The sequence below is a fragment of the Cygnus atratus genome, chromosome 3 (assembly GCF_013377495.2).
Source record: "Cygnus atratus isolate AKBS03 ecotype Queensland, Australia chromosome 3, CAtr_DNAZoo_HiC_assembly, whole genome shotgun sequence".
NCBI lineage: Eukaryota > Metazoa > Chordata > Aves > Anseriformes > Anatidae > Cygnus > Cygnus atratus.
This window is the reverse complement of record NC_066364.1, coordinates 96,031,588-96,045,476: the sequence shown is the minus strand read 5'-3', so window position 1 is coordinate 96,045,476 and position 13,889 is coordinate 96,031,588. Positions and strand designations below refer to the sequence as shown.

The 13,889-nt window shown below is 44.9% G+C and overlaps 1 protein-coding gene across 5 annotated transcripts in view; it reads left to right on the top strand.

Annotated features, from left to right (window-relative positions):
* The window catches only part of BICRAL (BICRA like chromatin remodeling complex associated protein), a 46,746-nt gene that overhangs the window by 11,130 nt on the left and 21,727 nt on the right, over positions 1–13,889 (top strand). The window contains exon 1 of one of the 5 annotated variants that reach the window (XM_050709623.1): positions 8,191–8,258. The exons of 3 other annotated variants lie outside the window; for them this stretch is intronic. The gene's annotated coding sequence lies outside the window, so the exon portion shown is untranslated. Of the gene's footprint in view, positions 1–8,190; positions 8,259–13,889 lie in introns of those variants that run through there. One more of the 5 variants, XM_050709624.1, reaches the window with a different exon arrangement.

Here is a 13,889-nt window from a genome sequence, read left to right as displayed (position 1 = left end):
ACACTTCGTCTCTCTCCTGGCTGTGGAGCTGGGAAGGATTTTTCTTTTCTTTTTTTCTTTTTCAGTCCTGGCTCGATTTTTTCCTTTCCCCCATCCACTCGCCACCACCCTAATCCTGTCATTTCTTTGAGCTTGTGTCTCAGATTTGTGCCTTCTGGGGATTTATTTTTCACTCGTTTCCTCGTTTTCGGTGCCGCCACTAGATTTGATTTGATTTGTTTGGTTCTTTATTTGCAATTTCCTCTGAATTGCTCTGTGCCTCCCGCTTTTAAACCCGGAATGGAGACGGCGCTCCTTTTTGTGTGTGCGCGAAAGTCTTGGGCGGTAGGTCTGGGCTAAGGCGCTTTTTCCTCCGCTTCGGGATCGAGTCTGCCGCGGTGTCTTTATTAGTACTATTTTTTTTATTTTTTCCAGAGAGAGAGTATTTAACTGCAATGTGGCTATTTAAACATAACAATAAACCGCCTCTTTCTGGAGTAACCCGTTTGGTTTTCCTTTTGGGTAGATGCGAATCTGTTTATTTGTGCTGGCTGGGTTTGTCTTCCGCAGGAGAAAAAGCGTTTTATAAATAGTTTTTTACTTGTGGATAAAACCAATGGTTGGTGGGTTGCGGAGGGGATTTTCTGCAGTCCTCGGAGCTCCCTTTTGCTGCGTTATGGGAAGCTTTAGTACCCGGTTTTAATTTGCTTTTCCTACCCATTGTAAAATTCACTTACGGATCATGGCGATCTGCTAACATTAAAAACCGGGCAAAAAGAGTACGACGCGCAGAAGACACGTTAAAATTTACTTGGAGCTGTTATTAAATAACCAGTGGGGGAAGGAAAGAGACGCTGAGGCCTTTCCTTTTTTCCCTGCTTCTCTGCCGCCAGCCGCTTGCTCCTCGTCTCCTCGGGGCTCAGTGAGGCTGAAGGGAGGGCGGCTCAGGGCAGAGGGCGGCCGGCAGCCGCTCCGACCGTGCCCGGGCTCGGCTGGCAGCCTGTGCCGAGCGGCTCCCGGTGCGTGTGGGAGTGGGAGCGAGCCGGGAAGATGGCGCTGTCTGGCTTCCTGCCAGCGTTTGTTGCGCAGTTTCGCCGTGACTCTCCTCCCCCACGGGCGCCATTTTAAGGTCCTCGCCGCTGGTCGCTGCGCCGTGTGGGGCGTTGCCGGCGCGCCTCTGCCGGGTCGTTTCTCTCTGTCTCTGGCAGGGAAAGCCTCTCCCCCAAATCCCAGAACTGTTTTTTTTTTTTTTTCTTTTTTTCCCCTCCTCCTTACGATATTGATGCACGGGGTTTGGTGAGAGAGGTGAGGGATTCTAGGTTGTGTGTGTCAAGGCGGGCACAAAGGAGGATTCCTGTGGGCAGAGGTCTGCTGGGGACAGGCCCTGCAAACCTCTTCGTCTCAGCTCTGCTCTCTCGGCCTTCCCTCCTCCAGTCGTCCTGCCTCGCCTTTCAGGGGCCTCTGCTGCAAACAGCACTCTAGTTTGTTTTGATAGTGTAAAATCCACGTTTCTTGAGGTGCGTTCAGGGTTTATAAAAGGAAAAAAAGGTCAAACCTTTTCAAAGTGCAGCCCTTCTTTTGATCTGATGACCAGCATTGTGCGATACTGTTAAAGAAACCCACCTCTATAAAATTGTCTAACGTAGCACGTACAGCAAAGTAATCATCGTAAAAGAGCTTGTAACACCTTTAAAAATGCCTGCAAAAATCGAGGGCAAATAACTTTAGTGGTTAAACAACTCTTATTTTTTTTTAATTTGTTTATTTTTGGGTAGGGCTGATAACTTGCCATCCAAAATTTTTATTGCTCATTTTTTGTCCCCCAGAAATTACATTTTTTTCCAAACAATTTGAACATGGCAGCACCATTTTAATAGGCTTCTCAGGGAGACTGTTGCAAATAGTCTCCTATTTTTTGATCAAAATTTTTTTTTTTAAACATGTTTCTGTACAATCTGATCGATGGTTGTGGTGCTTAACAGCAACGACATCAGTGTTCAGGAACAGCAAGGATGCTACTAGACCAGCTCATGCTGAGCCCACTAAGGAGTGTGGAATGCTTGTTTAATTCTTATGCTTTTTGACACGTTATATATAGAAGGGCTTCCCCATGCCTCTTGCTCATTTCTGAAGTGTGGGTTTTTTTGTTTATTTTTTTTTCCTTTGGGATTAAATCCTCCACCTGTTGGTGTTGAAGGGTTTTCATTTGCGTTTCTAGTGAAATACACGTTTTATTGCTTGAAATACTCTGAAAAAGTTGCCTACAGACAAACTCTTTTCTAAAGTCATGGGAACAACCTTGTTAGTGTCTTAGGTTTTTTTTTTTTCCTCTTCATGACACACCTGCCAAAAACTCTTAACCTGTAATTTGGTTAAAAGTCTTCGTGTGGAGTGTAGTATTTGCTTACATATTTCAGAAATATTTAATACATGACGTTTACCTTGAAGCAATTATTTTGCAGTTTTGCGAACAGTAGTCTTGGCAGTAAGATAGGAGTAATTTTTTTAATGGTGGTATATTTTTATACAATAAAATTCCTGTAATATGCACTAATGACTTGCTGATTGTGTGGAATTTTCGTTAATGTGTGACAATAACGAGGAAATGACAAAAATATGATTAAAAATGACTAGTGTGTATTCTCCCAGTATGTAATACTTGCCAAATGACCAGGTATACGCTCTGTTCTGGCATGCTTCCATTGAAGTGAAAAGTAATCTTCATCTTAAGTTGTGATCTTTGGAAGGTAGAATTTAGATACATACAAAAAGAGTAGACCTCATATATTTCTTTGGTCGAGTCTAACCTTAACATCTTTTTTGTGTTGTTGGCTTGTCTTTATTTTGTGTTGTTTCAAATAGCACTTCACGTTTCTCTTAGCTTGCTTGTGTTGATTGAGGAATGCAGAACCTCACCATGTTGATACCCTGGCCCAGTTGTGCTTTTTTGATGCACTTTGGCTTCACTAGTATTACACTGTTACGTATTAAACGTATTCTGACTGTGTCCGTACTGTGAGGGCTTGTGTAGTATGTTATTCCTGTATTCTTGAGTTAAAAATACTCAGCATGTCTGTGGCCTTAGGTGAGGTCAGGGCTATGTAGTAGTGCACTTGACTGAGATGGTTCTGCAGTATCTTAATAGTTTTGTCACCTTTACAGAAGTGCAGTTTTCCTGCCTCCCCTGCCAGTGTCCTTTTTCAGTAGAGTTTATTTAGTTTAATTGTACTCAGAAAAAAATAAACACAAAAGCTAAAACACTTATACTAGTATAAGATGTATTTCCTCAAAAAGGAGAGTGCAAGAAAGTTGCCAGCATATGCAGAGAAAAAATCAGGAAGGCCAAAACCCAGCACGAGCTCAACCTGGCCACTGTGGTTAAGGATAACAAAAAATGTTTTTACAAATATATCAATGGTAAGAGGAGGGCCAAGGAGAAACTCCATCCTTTACTGGATGTGGGGGGAACATGACTACTGAGGATAAGGAAAAGGCTGAGGTTCTTAATGCCTTCTTTGCATCTGTCTTTGCTAGCCAGACCACTTATCCTCGGGGTACTCAGCCTCCCAACCTGCAAGTCTGGGATGGGGAGCAGAAGAGCCCCCCCCCCCCCCTGCAGTTCAGGTGGAAACAGTTAGAGACCTGCTGCTCCACCTGGACTGTCACAAGTCCTTGGGGCCAGATGGGGTGCACCCAAGGGTGTTGAGGGAGCTGGTGGATGTGATTGATGGGCCGCTTTGCATCATCTGTCAGCGGTCACGGTCATCTGGAGAGGTCTCGCATGACTGGAGACTTCCTAATATGACACCCATCTATAAGAAGGGTTGTAAAGAGGACCTGGGGAACTACAGGGCTGTCAGCCTGACCTCGGTGTCAGGAAAGGTGATGGAACAGCTCATCTTGAGTGCAATCATGCAACATATGTGGGACAACCAGGGGATCAGGCCCAGCCAGCATGGCTTCATGAAAGGCAAGTCCTGCCTGACCTCCTCATCTCCTTCTATGACTGGGTGACCTGCCTGGTGGATGAGGGAAAGCCCGTTGATGTAGTCTACCCAGACTTCAGCAAGGCCTTTGACACGGTCTCCCACAGTATTCTCCTGGAGAAGCTGGCAGCCCATGGCTTGGACAGGTACACGCTGTGCTGGGTTAAAAACTGGCTGGATAGCCGGGCCCAGAGAGTGGTGGTGAGAGTGGAGTGAAAGCCAGCTGGTGACCAGTCACCAGTGGGTGTTCCCCAGGGGTCGGTGTTGGGGCCCATCCTCTTTAATATGAAATATTGATGATTTGGGTGAGGGAATTGAGTGCACCCTCAGTAAGTTTGCAGATGACACCAAGCTGGAGGGAAGTGTTGATCTGCCGGAGGGTAGGAAGGCCCTGCAGAGGGACCTGGACAGGATGGGTCGATGGGCAGAGGCCAATGGGATGAGGTTCAACGTGGCCAAGTGCCGGGTCCTGCACTTTGGCCACACCAACCCCATGCACCGCTGCAGGCTTTGGGCAGAGTGGCTGGAAAGCTGTGCAGAGGAAAAGGATCTGGGGGTGCTGGTTGACGCTCGCCTGAACGTGAGCCGGCAGTGTGCCCAGGTGGCCCAGAAGGCCAACGGCATCTTGGCTTGTGTCAGGAATGGTGCAGCCAGCAGGAGCAGGAAGGTGATCGTCCCCCTGTACTCTGCTCTGGTGAGGCCGCACCTCGAGTGCTGCGTTCAGCTTTGGGCCCCTCACTACAAGAAGGACATCGAGGCCCTGGAGCGTGTCCAGAGAAGGGCTACGAAGCTGGTGAGGGGTCTGGAGCACAAGTCCTGTGAGGAGCGGCTGAGGGAGCTGGGGTTGTTTGGTCTGGAGAAGAGGAGGCTCAGGGGAGACCTCATCGCTCTCTGCAACTACCTGAAAGGAACCTGTGGGGAGCTGGGGGTCGGCCTCTTCTCCCAGGTAACTAGTGATAGGACTTGAGGGAATGGCCTCAAGTTGTGGCAAGAGAGATTCAGTTTGGAAATGAGGAGACATTTCTCCTCAGAAAGAGCAGTCAGGTGTTGGGATGGGTTGTCCAGGGAGGTGGTGGAGTCACCGTTCCTGGGGGTGTTGAAGGAGAGGTTGGACGTGGTGCTTAGGGACATGGTTTAGTGCGTGACATTGGTGGTGGGGGGACGGTTGGACCAGGTGATCTTGGAGGGCTTTTCCAACCCTAATGATTCTGTGATTGAAAAGGTGCTTTCTGTACCCGTGAATCATACTTAAGTACAGAGTTAAAGATCTTGGCAGGTATCTCCATGGTGGTATGCTGCTTGGGTGTTACACCCTAGATGTATTTTCAGAGTTTTGCTGGTATATTTCCACATCAATTCCAGGAAGAAAGTTGTGTCTGCATAACTGCAGTTACGTTTTATAATGGGGCTGTAATGGTCAATGATTTGTGCCTTTCATGCTGCGTTACGCTTATGATAAGTCTAATGGTTGGTGCTTTTTAATGTAGATGTAGCAGTGGGAGTGCGAAAGAGTGGCATCCCTGTCTAAGTAACACATCCATCTGGTCCGGGTATAATAGCCTTTCTGATGATGCAGTTCATTCTGTTCAGAGACTTGGGATAATTTATTCTAGTTGTTCTGCTGCAATAAGCTGCATCCGTGGTTGGAAGGTTTTTATATGGTGACATAATCTGTCCAGCACAGGCATGGGAATTGTCTGCAAAAAACAAACGTTTTGTTCTCTTACAGTAGAGGAAAAACAGCAAAATTCATAAACTGCTAACATTGATTGTGACCCGCAACTGTTTGAGCTATAAAGCTGGGATCAACAGTATTGGTAGAGCCCTCATATCAATGTAAATGCCTGAACACTGGGACCATAGCTGATATTTTCTTCAAGAAGATCACGTAATTAAATGAACGTACCGATCTCTATTTTCTAACGTTCATTTACCCCTCTTTTCATGGTGGAAAAGCCATCTGCTGTGTCTGTAATTTGTTCGTTTTATTGGAGAGTCGTTGAACTTTTGGACAAAATAAAAAGTATCAACTAGCACAAATGGACTGTCAGTTTTATTCCTTTAACTCCTTTACTTGCAGTAGTTTTAAAATGTTCCAGCCATTTCTGATGTTACTTTGAGTAACGAAGTGTTTACCAAAAGGGAAAGAAGGAATGGGCAAATCTGTCAAAACTTAATACAACTGCATTTCTTTTATTGGAGGTATTAAGGAGGGGTGGAGGCAGGAGTTCATGAATGAACTCCCAGTGAAGTTAACTTCATTGCAGGAGACAGATCCTTTTGTGAGGGCTGATGGTGTGCCTTGGCTCTGGTGGAACTCTCGGTAATTTTGCTGTGAGTTTGTTCTGGGTGGGGATTTTCAAGATCTGGTATTGAAGCTTGAATTTATAGAGATGCTGACTACAGAATAAAATCTTCGGCCCACTGACATGGGCTGCAAAATCTCCACTGGCTTCAACGAGGCCAAGATTGGCAGTGTGGCCAGTGTGATTTGGGGGCAGTGTCATGGACTGTGCTGCTGAATTTGTTGCACATCTGTCAGTTTATCGTATTTGAGTTTCAGTTGATTTCCCAAACGTAATAACTGAGAGGCATAGCAATCTCCGTTCAACTTTAATTAGGGGCAGTAGTATGCCTCCTCCTCTTCCTTTTGTGGAAATTGTAAAATTCCTTTTTACAAATAATCAGGTTCCTGAAGAACTGTGGGTGGTGGAGCAGCTCAGAAGATGGAGCCCCAAGTAGGGAACAGCACAGCGATGAGGATAGTCCCCGCTGGGCTGAGCGGAGTGCGCAACCTTGTGAGTCCCGTGGGGTCGGCAAGCATCCTGACCTCCATACTATGAGTTACTCTGGATTTTCTCTGTGTTGTTTTCGGAGTCTGGTTTCAGGTGAAAGCCTTGTCAAGAGTGTGGTGTTGCCAGGAAGAGGGTGCACTAGGAAAAAATTGGATCCAATAAATAAGAAATTCAGTTCTGAACATGTAATGTTTGTCTGAGGGAAACCAGGTTTTGGCCAGCTGCACTGGGGGTTCACGGATACAGTCTGTGCTTGACTGTGGCTGGATTAATTTTCCCTATCATGCATACTGCTAGCAACTGAAACGAACGTTCCCATTTTTCCTTCATATATTAAAATAACACTGTTGTTCTTGGAAGCTTGAATACCTTAAGGTGTTTGCCAAACTCAAATCAAGAATAATTTTTTGTGGTACGATAATGGGAAATCAAATTTACGGGATGAATGAACAGCCTATTGTGCACACTGCTGTGCTTTAGTGTGTGTTTTTTGTTTGCCCTTCTGTATGCAGAGCTGCCGTTTAACACTTGTATAAAACCTGCCCGTCCTTTCAGCTGCTCATCTCCTGCCAGGTCCCAGAAACCATGGGGATGTGTACTGTTGTGTAGGTCACTGAGTTCACAAGAGGTGGTAGCACTTACGTGTTTCCTAAGTGTTTGCTGCTATTTATCCAAGTCCTGAGTGCTTTTTTTTTTTTTTTTTTTTTTAAAAAAAAAAAAACTATTTTGGAATAGTTCATCACACGGAGGTAGTACATTGTTCTTCTGAATATTTAAAACTACAAATTTCCTCCCATACTGTCACATACAGAAAGCTGTTGAGAATAGCAGTGCTTTAAATTCCACAGCTAATTTCAAGCATTGTGTCTTCATCTGGAAAGTACTACCCAAATTCAGAATGTCGGAATGAAACCACGTTTTCATATCTTGAGAAAGTTCACACTTGCAAATTGCATTCTGGTACTAGTTTAGGATCCCAAATTTCTTCCTTTGTTGGCTCTTCTTTAGAGTACAGTTCCTGGTAGTTTTTGCAAATACATAATAGTTGCTTTTTGTTGATTACTTTGAAAAGGAGAGTATTTATAAGAAATACATGTTACAGAATATAAGCACTGCGTGGTTTATAAGAAAGTTGCTGAGCCCTTTTGCTTTGTTAAATACATTTTAGAAATTCATTTCGCTTTCTTCTGTTGCCCTGAAATGACAACTTTCTGATAGTTGTCTTCTGTATTTTTGCGTGAGTAAAATTTGAGAGATTTTTATTTGCAATCAAGATTTTCAACAGGTGCCTGTTTTTCATTGAGTAATGCGTCATTCTGGTGCACTAACTTTTTACACTGAGAGAGGGGAAGTGAAAATAGCTCTTCGTAATTGTTTTTTTGTGTTCTGTCTGGGTAAAAATCAGCTTCTTGAAAGGGCCGGATGTGGCGAGCAGCCCTTAAGCTGATCTTCAAACGTGCTTGGTTAGTTAAGAGACTGAAATCGCCCAGTTTGCAAGGTACTAGATTGTTCAAAATAGCGTGGACTTGAGATTTAAGAACAAAATACATGTTAATAAGGGTTTGATTTTATACCCTCAAAATATTGGCACTGCTAGTGGGAGGTGTGATGGAAATCTGTGTGAGGGAAGGACTTCAAACCTGGGCATTTTGCCTCTGCAGTTGATGCAGCATCAGTCTTAACACGGCCATGATGTCTTTCCTGTAATTAACAAGGGGAGGATGCTTGTGTTTAGTAGAGTTACCTTGTATCTGTATTCAAAAAGAAGATAAGGGATACAAGTGTCATAAATTTGATGTTGAAATTTAGTTCACTGCAGTGCCATTCTCTACAGTGGATATTACAATAAGTTTGATTTCTTTTTTTTTTTGTTTGTTTGTTATTCTGATGATTACTGTTACGGTGACAATTTATTTCTCTAGCTATTTATAGTGAAATTATTCATGTTGGGGCTGTAGATTGTAATTCTGGGAAGCGGTGTAGAACAACACAACAGTACAGACAACTTCATGGCTCAGTTATATTATAATTATTATAAATAATACTGGAGATTGCTTTAGAGTTTCTCTGACTGGTGGTGTACAAAGTCTTAGGGAACCTGTGAGGGTTAGGCCATCTCCTAACTTGGACCACGGTTGCTGTAGGTACCAAGTATGTTACTTTACGCTGTCTGAATTCTCTCACTCTAAAGCTGTAGTTACAGCAGTCATTGCCTTGTTTTAAAACACTGATTTTCAAATGCCAGCGTTGACTCTCAGATTCATGGGCCAGTGTGCTGCCAGTCAGGAACCAATACCATGGAGTTGCAAGCAAGTTGTGAGTTTGTTATTTTTTTTACGGTGGTTTTACAGATAAATTTATTTACTTGTGGCTTACCAAGTTTTGATGTTGATCATATCACACTTCAGAGAATTACTGCTCTGAACGATGCCTTTCTGTAGTAGCCACTCTTCTAGGATTTGTACAAACCGTGAAGATGATATTTTACTGCTTCGTGTGTGAAATTATGCATGAAGTTGGTAATGAAGTTACAAATGACTTCGAGAAAGGAAAGTCTTTGTGACAAGCGTTAAGATAATTGGAGTGAATTTAAAGCCAAGTAGTTACAGTGGTTTTGTCTTAATGGCTAGTATAATAGTGAAATGTATTGAAATGTCAACAACTGGCATCAGTTTTTGGGGAAGGGGTTCTTTTGGGTAGCTGCCCAGGATCATACCTGGTGTTTCTCTGCACTCTGTAGGGCCGTAGAAGGTTGAGAAATGTAGGGACAGTAGGAATGCTTATCTGTGTCTCATGACCAACTAAAGATGATGGGCCTTGTGAACAATTAGGTGTTTAAACTTTCTTGGGATTCAAATTTTTCATTGTTCTGCCTCCCCCAAACACTTCTGCCATTGTTTCTGTGTTAAGAATAGTGTACAGTGTATGAAATATGTATGGATAGTTTAGATTGGCTGTTTCTGGACAAACCAGTTGTAATGACCGTGCAGGCTATAAAAGACGTATGTTACAGGGTACTTCGGGTTGTGTAGCACGCTGATGAAGAATTGGAGCTGGTAAGGACCTCCGGCAGGTTATCCGGCCCTGTCCCCTGCTGTAAGCAGTGCTCGCTTCGAGGCTAGGCCAGGTTGGTCATGTCCACGTGAGTTTTGGAAAAAAACAAGGACCGTGGTTCCACAGCTGTGGTGCTTCAGCCTTCTCGTTTGTGAATTTCTTTTTTCCTTACATGCAGTTGGGAGTCCCACAGGTTGTGCTGCAGCGCCCTGGGGAGAAGAGGCTGCCTCGGCTGCTCTTAGCGCCCCTCAGCCAGTGGCAGGCCGCACGCAGCGCCTCCTGCAGCCTCCGGCTGGCCAGACTGAGGAAATCCCCTTCCCTCGCGAGTACTTCCCTGGTGTTGTGCTCCAGGTCCCTTGTATTGTATTGGTGCTTGGCTGGACTCTTGGGTTTGTATTTACCTGAAAGTTGGGGGTCAAAACTGGACGCAGTATTTCAGGTGGGACCTCACAAGTGCTCTGGTAGCCCTGTGACAAGCCAGAACCGAATCGGGAAGCTAATCCAAGCTGAAAGGGATCAATGTACTTTGTCAGACCAATTTTCTGTTCCTGGTGACTTTTGGATGCCTGGAGCTGACTTGGGGAAAGTGGACAGGAGTGGTGCGGGGCTGCTTCTTGGTCTGCTGCGTTTTAGGTTAGAGAGCTGGAAGGAAGGGGGAGGCTTTCAGGCCATGTAGAGGCAGCCCCTTGGAGGACTGGCCTGCGTAGCTGGTAGTTCATTGTCAGCTTTATTGCTTTTGCTTATTTTATGATCTGTTCAGGAGCGTGCGATAAGGAACAGCTTGGTTATTTCCTAGAAATCAGTCGGGACGTTGTTACAAGCAGGCAGCATGTTTCCCCCCAATGCCAGTGACCCAAGTGGAAGTATATGCTCTGTTCTCTTTCCTCCAGTGCGGTACCAGGGGCATGAAATGAAATAGCAGAGGCCTGGTGAATAACAAGTTACAGGAGATATCTGTGTTGGGTTGTGACTGCTAATTAGCAAGGATTGCCCTCGGTATATTAGTTAGATGCAGCAGCAGGGCTGAGTTCGCCCTAGTTATGATGAAGTGAACTTTGTATTTAAATTAAAAAAAAGATACTGTTGAACTGCGCTGATGATAATTAGGTACCTGTTAGGACACAGTGTAAGAGCTGGCTGCAGGACGGTGTGCGTGCCCCGGTGGCTGTCTTGCCCCAGCTATCTCTGGCAGGGGCTGTTGTGGGAGCCCTGTGGGCCGCTGACCCAAATCCAGGAGCGAGTCCATCTTGAAGAGCCTGCGCCGGTGGTCTCCACACGCTTTTGATCACACGCCTCATCAGTAAAACATCTTTGAGCCCCTAATAGATGCATGTTTATTTATAAATTTGATACAGGTACTATTGGAGTTCTAATATTTTCTTTAGGTACCCCAGCAGACCATCGTGTGCACACCCTGCTCAGGATACCGCTGGTCCAGGCTGTGTAGCTCTCATCCTCCAGTTCATGCTCACTGTGTCAAGTTGTATTGTCACGCCGTCCTGGTATAATTCAGTTTATACCCATACCATACATCAGTCATTAATTTGGGCCACTATATGTTAACAAATACCATGGAGGACAAAATTTAACTTGCATGTAAAAAGATAAAGGGCAGTTAGCAAGAAAAGCGACGTTTTTTTTCTACCATTTGTGCTGTAGAAAACATTAGGAGAATGTTAGGAGAATGTCATGGGGTAGGCTTATGTTTATTAACACACTTTGAAATGATAATCTGTGTCAAGGTCTCGTGTTGCTCAGCCTGCCCTGTTTTAGAAAAAGACTGAACGAGTAGCTGCTTTTGGGCGTTGAAGGACTTGGTTTGATTGTGCACCTTTTCTGGTGGTGTCCCGAGGTTAGGAGAACACAAATTGTCATGGAAAATGAGCATCAGTCAAAAAGATTTAAACCTGCAGTTCCGTGGTGAAGTAGATCCTGGGTGTACATAGCAAAGTGAGAGCAGAATTGAATCCTAATAGGTAGTGAGTGAATGTGGCTTGGTTGTGAACTTGATTGCTGTTTCGCAGACCGCATACCTGTGTGTGTGGTGTTTAAATTGCATGTTTGTCCTGTGGTATTCACAAAAGTGCTGCCATCCGGCATCACGTTAGTGTGGTGTTACACCACCGTCCCTGGGGGGATATTGAGGTGGTAGTGATGTGATTTCTGCTTTACTTGCAGTTTTCAAGGTGTTGGGAGGATGCAGCCCTTCTGACTGTGATTGCTGATCAGAGAGACTTGAATGCAGCGAGAGCCATGTACGATAGGTGTGACCTTGGCTCTGTGGTATTATATTGATCAGCTGTATCAAAACTTGGCAATCATTATCGACAGCTCTTTGGTAAACCTTTTTTTTTTTAAAAAAAAAAAAGGTAACAAATTTGTTTGTCATCTGTGTATAGAATTCTGCTAGTGATGGCAAGGATTTTGTTAAAACTTGTTAGAAGGATGTGCTTGTGGAGAGGCTGGTAGCAATTCTTGGTGTTTACCAAAATGTAGCTCTTTTCATCATTTTTTATTGTCTGTTGTAAATGGGTAGGAGTCTACAGTATGTTGGGTAAATTTTTCTTGTATGAGGTGTGGAATGAGAAAAACATCAAGAATTTTTTATTTTTTTTTTTCTAATCAAGCTAACTAAATGGTTAGCTTAAGGGCCGAGTAATGAAAAGGATGTATTACTATTAGGATTTTCTCTCCTTGGCATTTTCATGGGATTTTTTTTTCTCTTCCAGTTGTTACAAATGCAATTGTTCAAGAGTTTGGTGAACTTAGCAAATTCATTTAATTTGTGTTGGTAGTTTTACTTCTTGATTTCAAATAACACTGTCAGCGTTGCCATAGTGACATGGGATGGGATTTTCAAAAGTAGGCTTGCAGTGTGGAAAAAAGATCCTGTTGACTTTCAATAGATTTTTTTTTTTCCCCGGTTAGCTAGGACCCTTTGAAACCTGTTTTTGGGAGCTGTATATGCTATGTAAGGAAACAATAGCTTTCTGCAAGTAGTACTACCAGTGCAACTAAAGCAGAATGCTAATCACTTACTGATGTGCTCTTACTAATGCACGCTTACATTGAAATTCACAGGGACATCATCGAATGTCCTGTAGTCGTGCCCTTAGCGCTCAGTTGCAAGACCAGTGCTTGTGCTGGTGGTGTGAGCAGTGAGCAGGTGTGCTACTGAAACGGGGGAGAAAGTATTTTCCTTAAAATGCAGAATTGGCTCATGAATGTTGATTTTGTCTAACTGTGGTGGTTTTACCCAGCTGGGCAGCTGAGCTCCACCACCGCCCCTCTCTCACTGCCACTCCTCAAAGGAAAGGGGGAGAAAATATGATGTAAGGGGCTCAGGGGATGAGATAAGAACAAGGGAGATCACTCAGCAATTACTGAGATGGGCAAAACAGACTCAGCATAGGGAGATTAATAAAATGTATTACCTGTTACTAGCAAGCTAGAGCAGTGAGAAACAAAACAAACTAAAACTGCCTTTCCCCCACCCACCCTCTTGTACGTACGTCTTCCTCCTGAGCCTGGGCTCCTCTCCACGGGCTGCAGCTCCGGCCCGGGGCCTGCTCCTGCGGGGGCTCTCCATGGGCCGCAGCCTCCTCCAGGCCACATCCACCTGCTCCACCGGGGGCTCCTCCACGGGGGGGCTGCAGCGTGGAGATCTGCTCCGTGTGGGACCCATGGGCTGCAGGGGGACAGCCTGCTCCACCAGGGGCCTCTCCACAGGCCGCAGGGGAACTGCTGCTGCGTGCCTGGAGCACCTCCTGCCCTCCTGCTGCACTGACCTGGGGGTCTGCAGGGCTGCTTCTCACTCCTCTCTCTCCCAGCTGCTGTTGTGCAGCAGGTTTTTTCCCTTTCTTAAATATGTTCTACAGAGGTGCAAACAACATCCCATATTGGCTCACCTCTGGGCAGCAGTGAGTCCCTTTGGAGCCAGCTGAAACTGGCTCTTATCTACCATGGGGCAGCTTCTGGATTCTTCTCACAGAGGCCACCCCTGCAGCCCCCACTACCAAACCCTTGCCATGCAAACCCAGTACAGTGATGTTTGAAGTAGCTGCCCATAGCCATG